We start from the raw sequence: 11,259 nt of genomic DNA on the forward strand, positions 1-11,259 counted from the left end.
ACTGATTAACACATATTTTGTCTTGCTATGTATATCATATACTGTAATCTTACAATAAAGTAAGCCAGTGACAAGAAATGTTATTAAGAAAATCATAAGGAAGAGAAATACATTTGCAGTACCATACTGTATTTATCAAAAATAAGCTGCATATAAATGGACATGAGCAGTTCAAATGTATTGTTCAAAGATCAACTGTACTGCTTTAGGGTCTTCTCTCCAAGCAATCCAAGTTTTATGAAAACAGGGGATTGTTACCTTTCCTTTGTTGCCTCCCCAGCACTAGAACCATATAGCTGTACAATAAATGAACGATTAAAAAGTGAACACATTTGTGAATGAACAATTCTCTTAAGTTCACAAAATCATTCAGTCTTTCACCCGTAATACTACTCAGCAAAAAAGTCTACTCACTAAATACATCTATTGAAGAAGATTCAGGGGAAAAAAACATGATGGTATTCTGTAACCGACAGATACAAGGCATTGATGTTGTCTGGGAACATTACAATGGCAGAATTATGAGGCTTAAGGAATGCTCCGCCTTTGGTCAGTTTATTGGCGCTGAGTAACGGATTTGTCGAAGCTCTGTGCTACAGGGTGACAGTGGCAGCAGGCAAGGCACCCGCCCTCCAAAGCCAGCCACTGACACCCACCACACCGTGCACGCGCAAGGAGAATCAAACCACTGATCTTCCAAAACTACTCTACTGCCACAGAAAGGGGAGAAACATGCTTTAGCTTTTCCTGGGTGACACCAAGTAAATAACATTTCCTTTTTATTTTATCTTCTGATTCTCTCTCTCTCTCTCTTAACTTGTCTTTTGGATATTTTTCCCAGGAAAACTTTCTCAAAAACTCAAAAAATGTTCCAAACCTCAGTGTAGGCTTACACCCTGAGAATTTGTTATTCATGAAGCAGGCCTTTGAAGTCTGATTTCCCAGAATTGATGCTTTATCTTTAAACAGTGAACATGCCCATTGGCTCAAAGGGGCCTGACAATCACTTAGGAATAACTCAGACATTTGTGTCTGGGCAAGGTCTCCCCTACACAGGGAACCTTTTGTAAATATTAGTTACTAGAACCGTAACACTAATAGATGTAGTTAATAATTATCACCATGTGCCAAAACTGCACAGTTTGCTCCCTGATTACAATATTAAATTGCTATTGAGCTGTGGTATTCGCTTCAGGCTATACTAGTAAGAACCCCCCAAAGACTCTGGCTGGCCTCGCTGTACAAAAATGGAAAATGTGCCACAGCACACAATGCTCAGGCAGCAGTGGGCTTTGCCAGAAAACAAACACAAAACTCAGACAATAGAAGGAAAGTTTTATCAGAGCTGAAGTGTCCTTTCACTTGGGAACTGTCATCTCTCAGAAAGAACAACACGCACACACTTGATAGCGGCTTACGGGCGAGCCACTGCTACGGGCACGGGCACTGGCGGCGCAGACGGCGCTGCACGGCCAGAGCTCCAAGGCTTTGTTTTATTTGCATCCGATTACGTCTAGAGATAGGCCCAGCTGGCTCGGAAAAGTTGAGGGCCCCTCGGAATGCGAACAGGCTTCTCTGCCTGGGAGCAGGGAGAGGGTTTTCCTTTCTCACACACGCCCCCTCCTCTGTGCTTGACAGGTCAAGTGGCCGGGACAATGGGGCCAAGCCAGTGAGAGCAAAACTGTCATTTAATGGAGAGGTGTCATTAGCTCCGGCACTGCCCATTCGAAAGCAGACACAATGGGGGCACTTGTCACATGCAGCACACACCAAGCCACCCCTCACCCACCCTCCCACGGCCGTCCCACCCCCATGTTTGCAATTGCAGAGACCCGCCGTGGGCGCCTGCGTGCTTAGCAGTCGGTGGAGCGCACAGCCGCCCCGCGCGTGCAAAGAGGAGGCTGGCTTGGGCCCCTCGGGGACACAGGGCTACACCTACCACTGAGGCTGAACGCAGTATGTGCTGCCTTATGGGAATCAGGGCTCCTGAAGGCAGCACGGTGACGAGAGAAAGAATGGTGGCCATGAAGCAATCCATTAAAAGAGATTCAGGGGGAAGGATGCTGCTTGGGCCTTGACCCCATCAGGCCAGGCAATCCTGGAAAGAACCATCAAAGTGCTTTTGTGCCAATTAGGAGAGGTTACACCAGAGCCATCTGCAGTCCCCTCGGCAGATGTGCACCTCTGGCTGTGCAGGCAGACACAGTCATGGATGTTCCTGGCACAGAGGATGCAGTGAACGGCTGCTCCAGCCCTTGCCCTCACACACCAGGCTACCTGCTCCAGGTTACCAAGGTGTGCTGGGCCAGGTCCCTTCCATGGGCTAGGTAAGACACTGTGTGTGAGCCTGGAGCTCAATGGGCAATTCAAGCCACCACATCACCTGTGACACTAGAAATTCCCAAGAGAAACGGGGGGGGGGGGGGGGGGAGTGAGGGGGGGTGTGCCTAGAGGTGGAAATGTTTATTACCAAGAGTCCAAACAAGAGGCCCCTGCAGGTTGACTCTTGGCACACCCGATGGACATCCAAAATAAAGGACTTGATACTTTTTGAAAAGTCTTTCCAGTCTCTTTATTTCCAATATACGTGTTCATTGTGATTTTTTTTTCACATTCATCTATCCTTTAGGAATTCCTCAAGGATAAATGAGGTTCTTAACCATTTTCACCATTCACAAAGCCCCATTTGACAGATGAAGAACGTGAGTCTCAGAGAGTTTCAGTAATTTATCTGCGGGGTGAGTATTAGAGCTGGAATTACAGTGTGCATTGTACAACGCCAGAGTTTGTACTCTTCCTGCCTCCATTAAATCACTTTGTTGAGGTGTTATTAACTTGAACTCAGGGATCTATTCTGAGACGAGACCTTCTATATAAATACCCAACTTTGTATTGATTTTTTTTCTTCTAGTAGTGGTTTTTGGGAGGAGCCATAGGTAGTGCTGCTCATATGTGCTCCCTCTGCCCCAAACCTCCATCCTCACATGGGCTTTCTTGACAATAATCATCAGGAGCTACTTGGCATGGTTGTTCCCTTCAAATTCACATGCTCATTAGGGTGGAAAACAAGAGACAACAACAACAAAAAATCGAACTTCCATTGTTTATCCTCTTTCATCAGGCTGTGCTTGGTAGCTGACATTGAGACTTGAAAAGTCCAGAATACAGCAGATGAAATAATGTGAGCAAGACCTCCCCATATCCTGGCAACAGGAGAATGATGATTGGGACAGCAGCTCAGGAGATCAAGCTGCCTACCACAGAAGACAGCCAGTCACACTACATTGGTCAATCAGCTGGTCATGCAATTGGTTCTAAGCAAATTTTGTACCAGACACTGTGCTAGATTCTAAGGATAAAAGACAAGAATGATAATAACAATGGCAGTAATAATAACCACAGCAGCTAACATTTATTGGAAGCTTATTTTGTACCAAGCACTTGTGATAAGAGACTTCATAGGCATTAGTATTATCCCTACCTGATGCACAGAGTAGATGGTCACTTGCCCAAAGTCACAGAGCTTTGTAAATGGTGAAAACGAATAAGAATCCTATATTCATCTTTGAAGAATTTATAAAAAGTAGACTAATATGAAAAAAATCATAATGAACAAGTATATTTTTGGAAATAGAGAACGGAGAGGCTTTTTAAAACATATGAAGTCCATTACAGCTACTATCCATCAGGTTTGCCCAGTACCAGAGACTGGGTGGCTTATTCAGAACAGAAATTTATTTCTCACATTCTGGAGGCCGCAAGTCTTAGATCAGGGGTCACCGGCACAATCCGGTTCTGCTGAGAGCCCTTTCCTGGGCTGCACACTGCTGACTTCTCAGGGTATCATCACACGGCTAGCTCTTCAGGGTCTTCTACACGAGGGCACTAATCCCAACCATGAAGCCTCTGCCCTCATGATCCAATCATCTCCTACAGGCCCCACTTCTTAGTACTATTGCTGTGGGGGTTATGATTCCAACACAGGAATTTGGGGGAGACACAAACATTCAGTATATGACGAATGGAGTATGAAGAGGGAAAAATAAGAACATCACAGTGGAGTCATCGGACAGACCCCACCTTAACCAAGTGGTCAAGGTCAATGTTACCAGTAATAAGTCACTGATCCCATGTATCCCTTTATATAATGAACTGAGGCTACTTCCATCCCTTGCACAGGGCTTTGGGAAAATTTAAATAAAAATACGCATGTAGAGAACTTAGGACAGAGCCTCTTACATAGAAAGTCTGGGTATTTTTTTAGTCTAATTGATCACTCTCTCTACACCGAGTTCCGAGCAAATGGAGAGAAAGACTTGGACCTCCAAATGGATCCAATCTTAGTTTTGTAAATGATGAAACTGGACAGGAGAAGTCTGCTTGACTTGAGGTCACAATGGGCTTTCTATTCCTCCTAGCTCCAAGCCAACTGATACCTTGAGATCCACAAAAAAGAGAATAACACCTACTATTTCAGGAACACGGAAACAGCCTTTTGTCCTCCTTCTGTCATTCGCAGCACGACAGGCCCTGAACATTCTATTTCCCTCTGTTGCCCTGCTACTCACTACAGGCAGGCATTCGAGCTGAGTCTTTACAATCTCAACCTCCTTTTTAAACCGAGTCCATCCTACTGTCTTGCGTATAAGACTAAATCCCAGCACCTACCTTCCTTTTGCTTCTTCTTGTCTTTCTAGCCCTAATATTTATCTTTCTCACTGATTCTTGAATCTTCTTTTGGAGGCCCCCATAATTAATGAAAGTCAAGGATTTCTTGGTAGCATCCATTGCTCAAACTAATCTCATCCACCCTCCATTTCCTAAATTGGATAATCTTGCATCAGGAAATACCTCCCCACCAGACAACAATTAACCTGGGACTACACACAATCTGTTGTTGCTCCCCCTATTCCCAATTGGTGTGCCTATCTACCCTCCCTATCTCTTATCTCCTTTCCTTCCATAAATTTCCCAGGAGCTTTCCCTGGGGGGATAAACAACAGCTGTATTCCCACCTCCAATCCCCCATGCTACCATGAAACTCATCTAGTTCTGATTAAAATTTTCACTGCTCATCTCTTTAGTCTTCCTTTCTCAAATCTGTCCAGAGAGTCTAACATTGGCATGCTCATCTCCAAGCTTTTATTTCTCCTTCTCAACCACAGCACTGAGAAGACCCTCATGATAAGGGCTTCTTGACTCCCTGCTGACCCTCTGAAATCTTCCCATTCTCTCTATCGAATCTCTTCCTACCCTAGGTGCTCCCTAGATTTAAGAGCTCTTTTAGTCCTCCTGTAACAAGCAAAATGCCTGGCTATATTTCCTTTCCCTTTCCCACCAGTCTAGCATGGTATTAGAGGTGCTTGCCAACATCTTTGGAACAAGATCAAATTGTGTTTCTTCTAAAATAGTCCAGGAGGCAGATATTCCAGGACAGAAAGAGACTTAGAGGCCACAGATCAGTCTTTGCAGGCCTGAGCTATTGATTGACTCCAAGACTGCTTGGTACATCATTTGTCATCATCACTTGGTCCTTGATTCTACAAAGACTATTTAACATTTAGGTTCAGGGGCTTTATGCTTCAGCTTGTGAGATGTGTGCTTTCAAACATCCACACATCCTGGACTCCCTATGCCTGTGCCTTGAGGGCAGCAGGCATAGAGGTCTGGTCCACAACTGGACCACTGCTGCCAAGTGGGGCAGCAGGTAGATGTGCCCTGGTCCTCTCTATAAAATTTCCTGAGCTAGAAATGATTAGTTAGAAGTGATTAAAAGATATACAATCACTGGAGGTAAGTTTTATAAACTGACCTCAAAGATCAAGCTACCACAATTTTTGAATACTTGGCAAGCATTGTATTAGCCATAAGTTGTAATGATATAAAATTTATCTTCTGGGAAAAGTACATTCAAATTTTGAATGTGACTTAAGAAAAATAACTGCCCCAATGTATTACTTATTTCTTTCTCTGGAGAGAAGGCATGACTGAACCATCAAATATACAGTGGGATTCAAGGGGATATCAGGCCTGCAGAGGAGAATTTGGCCAAGAGTCTTCTAGAACACCTAGACTCTAGGATCTTAGCCTATGTCCTCCCTTCAGATCCCTCTTATCCAGCCTCCAAGATCCAACCTTTCCTTATGATCTAATGGATTTCATTTTCCTTTTCCTATCAGTCTAGCTAGAGCCATTCAATCTCAATTTTTTCTTAAGAAAATTCTACTCTTCCTTCAGTCTAATAAAAATGACTTTATTTTTCTTTCAATCTCCCACTGTGCCTGTTCTTACTTTCTAGATGAAAGCATGCTTTTAAATTTTCCTCCTGGAGAGTCTCAGCAAACCTGATTCCCAGAGACCTACACAGGCATTTTAATTTTCTTTTATTAAAAAGATGAGATTGCAATAATTCCATTGAGTTTTTCTTCCACCTGACTTAAGAGGATGATATCTCTGCATTGTAACGACCCATTCTTCTTTACAAATTCATTAACAAAATTCTGCCTGTGTCTGAACTCCAGGTTGGTTCCTTGTAATCCACAATCATGATAGTAGGTTGCATAATTAGCAGGGGAAAGTTAACTTGAGACAACGCTGGGTAAGGAAGGACACTGACTTCAAAAGCACCTGAGCAAACCACATGATACCAGAGGGATGGTATTGCCACTGTTCCCACTTTGACCACAGAACTGGTTACAAGTCAAAACAAATTAAACAATAGGATTTGAGGCACCCAATCAGTGACTACCAATCTCTTTATAATTTAAAGGATAAAACCTATACATCAGTCTTCCTAAGTCCTTGACCTGCAGAGAAGCATGCAAAGAAAATAAAGATATTTTCACTTTTCAATGCCAAAAAAACCTCTACAACCAAAAGATGCTTTTATTTTATACCCAGTGAATCTGCTAAGGTCAAAAACAGCCACCCAGATTCCCTAGTCTGTTCTCGATAAAAATGGACACACACATGACTGCCAGCAATAAAGATGTCACAAATTATGAAGGAAAATCTATGTGACCAACCGTTTCTAAAGCCCACTTCCAAACCCCACCATCAGCAGCCTTAATTTCCTTGCATAATGTTTAGGTCTGCAAATGGATGTCCAGTGTTCAGTCCTGAGGTTTCCAGACTTCATATTATAGATAGGAGTTTGAGAAGGTTACTAAATTGCACATCCCCTCCATCCTGAATTCTGAATCAATTTAAGAGTCAAAGGTCAAAACGGTGATTTTTATTACTTACACAAAGAATAAGACAGCTCAATATTTACTGAAAAGGAACAACTCCAAGATACAGAGTTAAATTCTAAAAGCTGCCTGAATAACTCTATGTGGTATATGTCATCTTTATGCATATGCATACATGACCAGAGACCAGAGCAGCCTTTTTGGACTTAAGACTCTGCGCATGAGAAATTCAGAAAAACAGAGAAGATAACTAACTAGGCAGTCACTTTAAAAGATTATGGCTCAATTCATCCCCTGTTGGGCACAGAGTACTAAATGAAGACCATACACATGTAGCCACCTATAAGCTATTAACCCCCTCCACTAGAGAAAGAGCGAATATCACATTCTTGCTACCTCACCATTCACAGATATTGCCTATTTCCATTGCAATCCACCAGTTAGATGGGTAGGGATGAGAGAGAGTTTCAATTCAATGTTCCTACACAGGGGACAGTTAGAATGTTATATAACATTCATAAACAGGTGTATAACAACAGATTTAAATTTAGTTGGTACAAACCAGTCCTTGATACAAGTAGCCAGGTTACAGGTATCTCTGATCAAGCACAGGCTTCAACTGACGCTTGTCCATGCAGTCTAACTCAGGGATCAGTAAACTTCTTAAAGGGTCAGATAACAAATATTTTAGGCTTTGGGGCCATACAGTGCTTGTCACAAACTACTCAACTCTCATTGCAGGGAGAAAGCAGCCATAGCCAATACATACATGAATGAGGGTGGCTCCATTCCAATCAAACTTTATTTACAAAAACAGATGACCATAATTTGCTGACCCATGGTCTAACCTGTTAAGCAGGACAACGCCACTTCTTTAAGTAATTTGGTGCAAAATGTAAGAAATATTTCCATAGCCTGGGACTTCATCATCATTTACCCAGACCATTGTAGTGACTCCTGAGTGCTGGCAGCAGCTTCTTCCTGCTGATTCATCTTATGCACTCCACCATAGTTGTACCCCCAAAATTCAATCTTGATTCCATAACCTCCCTACATAAAAACTTTCCATGTCTCCTAGTGGTTTCAAGAATGAAATCTAATCTCCATCATGGCTTACAAAACAATCCCTCTCTGGTTCCAAACTACTAGTAAAGTCATTCCTCCATATACCAGCCTCCAGCTCTACTGAAGTGTTGAACATTTTCCAAGTATGCTATACACTTATACCTTCAAATCTTTTCACATATACATCCAATCAGAGTAATTAATGCCAACTGCCAAAATAGACAAACTTAACACAATAAAAGTTTATTTCTTTTTCATGTGAAATATACTGCTGGTCAGAGGTACTCTCCACTATCCAGTGATTTAGAGATTCAGATTCCTTCCATCTTGTGACTTATCCATTTCTAAATATTACTACCAAGCACAGTACAGGCATATCTTGGACGTAATGCAGGTTCAATTCCAGACCACCACAATAAGGCAAATATCACAATAGAGTCAAATGAATTTTTTTTGTTTCCCAGTCCGTATAAAAGTTATGTTTACACTATACTATAGTGTAGTAAGTATACAATAGCATTATGCTTCAAAAATGCAAATACCATAATTTAAAAGACTTTATTGCTAAAAAATGCTAAGTTGAATTTTCATCATCTGAACTTTCAGCAAGTCATAATCTTTTAACTGGTGTAGGGTCTTGCCTCCATGCTGATGGCTGCTGTCTGATCAAGGTGGTGGTTGCTGAAGGTTGGGGTGGCTGTGGCAATTTCTTAAAATGAGACAACAATAAGGTTTGCTGCATTGATTGACTCATTCTTCCACAAACAATTTTTCTGTAGCACGCAATGCTGTTTGATAGCATTTCACCCACAAAAGAACTTCTTTCAACATGGGAGCCAATCCTGTTCAACTCTGCCTCTGCTTTATCAACCACATTTATGGAATATTCTAAATCCTTATTGTCATTTCAATAATCTTCACAGCATCTTCAGCAGGAGTAGCTTACATCTCAAGAAATGATTTTCTTTGCTCATCCACAAGAAACAACTCCTCAACCATTCAAGTTTTATCATGAGATTTCAATTCAGTCACATCATCAGGTTCCACTTCTAATTCCAGTTCTCATGCTATTTCCACATCTGCAGTGACTTCCTCTACGAGGTCTTGAATGCCTCAAAGTCATCTATGAGGGTTGGAATCAACTTCTTCCAAATTCCTGTTAATGTTGATATTTTACCTCTTCCCATGAATCATGGATGTTCTTAATGGCATCTAAAATGATGAATCCTCCCCAGAAGGTTTCCACTGACTTTGCCCAGGTCCATTAGAGGAATCACTATCTATGGAAACTATAGCCTTACAAAATAGTAAGAGTTAAAATAATAAGATTCTAAAGTCTCATCATCAATAACATAATTCAACTACTTATTATTCAATAGTTAATATTTAATTATTTAAATAATAAGACTTGAAAGTCAAAATTACTCCATGATTCATGGGCTGCGGAAAGGATATTGTATTGGCAGGCATGAAAACAACATTCATCTCATTGCACATCACAGCTCTTGGGTAACCAGATGCATTTTCAATGACCAGTAATATTTTGAAAGACATCTTTCTTTCTGAGCAGTAGTTGAGCACTGTTGAGAACACAGTGGGCTTAAAATATTCAGTAAACCATGTTATAAACAAATGTGCTGCAATCAAGGCCCATTGTTCCATCTATAGAACACAGGCAATGTAGGTGTAGCAAAATTTTAGGACCTCAGAATTTGGAGGATGGTAAATGAGTATTGGTTTCAACTTAAAGTCACCAGCTGCATTAGTTCCCAACAAGAGAGTCTGCCTGTCTTCTGAAGCTTTGAAATCAGGCATTGAGCTCTCCTCTCTAACTGCGAAGTCTTAGGTGTCTTCTTCCAAAAGAAGGTTGTTTTGTCTGCAGTAAAAATCTGTTTAGTGTATCCACCTTCATTGATTATCTTCTAGATCTTCTGGATCACTTGCTCTAACTTCTACATCAGCACTTGCTGATTCACCTTGCACTTTGATGCTATAGAGATGACTTCTTTCCTTAAACCTCATGAACCAACCTTTGCCAGCTTCAGACGTTTCCCCTGCGGCTTCCTCACCTCTCTCAGTCTCCACAGAATTGAAGAGAGTCAGGGCCTTGCTCTGGATTAGGCTTTGGTTTAAGGGATGTTGTGGCTGATTTGATCTTCTCTCCAGACCAGACTTTATCCAACTCAGCAATAAGCATGTTTTGTTTTCTTATCATTGGTGTGTTCACTGGAGTAGTACTTTTAATCTCCTTCAAGCACTGTTCCTTTGCATTCACTACTTGGCTAACTGGTGCAAGAGGCCTTGCTTTTGACATGCTTTTCTCACAAAGCTTAATCATTGCTAGCTTTTGATTTAAAATGAAAGATGTGTAACTCTTCCTATCACTTGAATACATAGAGGCCATTGTAGATTATTAATTGACCTAATTTCAATATCGTTGTGTGTCAAAGAATAAGGAGACCTGAGGAGAGGAAAATAGATGGGAAATGGCCAGTTGGTCAGTGGAAGAATCAGAACACATACAACAATATTTACTGATTAAGTCTGCCATCTTATATGGGTATGGTTCATGGCACCCTAAAACAATTACAATATTAACTCAAAGATCACTGATTAGGTGGTTACTCCATTTATCATGGTGAGCATTGAGTAGTGTGTGGACTTTTTAAATCACCATGTTGTACACCTGAAACTAATATAATGTTATATGTCAACTCTACTTCAATAATAAATATATACATACATATATATATATATATACACACATATATATATATATGATGTTTAGGCATAATTGGGCAAATAAAACTAGATTAGTAATTAGATAAACATTTTGCTGATATTAAAAGGCAAAGATGGGTAAATGAAAAAGTAGATTACAAAACAGCATGTGTAATATGATCCTATTTTAAATTTAAAATGCACAAGCATTTTAACACACATATATGTATGTATAGATATATGCATAAAAATGTAATATGCATAAAAAGATCTGTAAAAATAT

This window comes from Vulpes vulpes, chromosome 13, assembly GCF_048418805.1.
Source record: "Vulpes vulpes isolate BD-2025 chromosome 13, VulVul3, whole genome shotgun sequence".
Lineage (NCBI taxonomy): Eukaryota > Metazoa > Chordata > Mammalia > Carnivora > Canidae > Vulpes > Vulpes vulpes.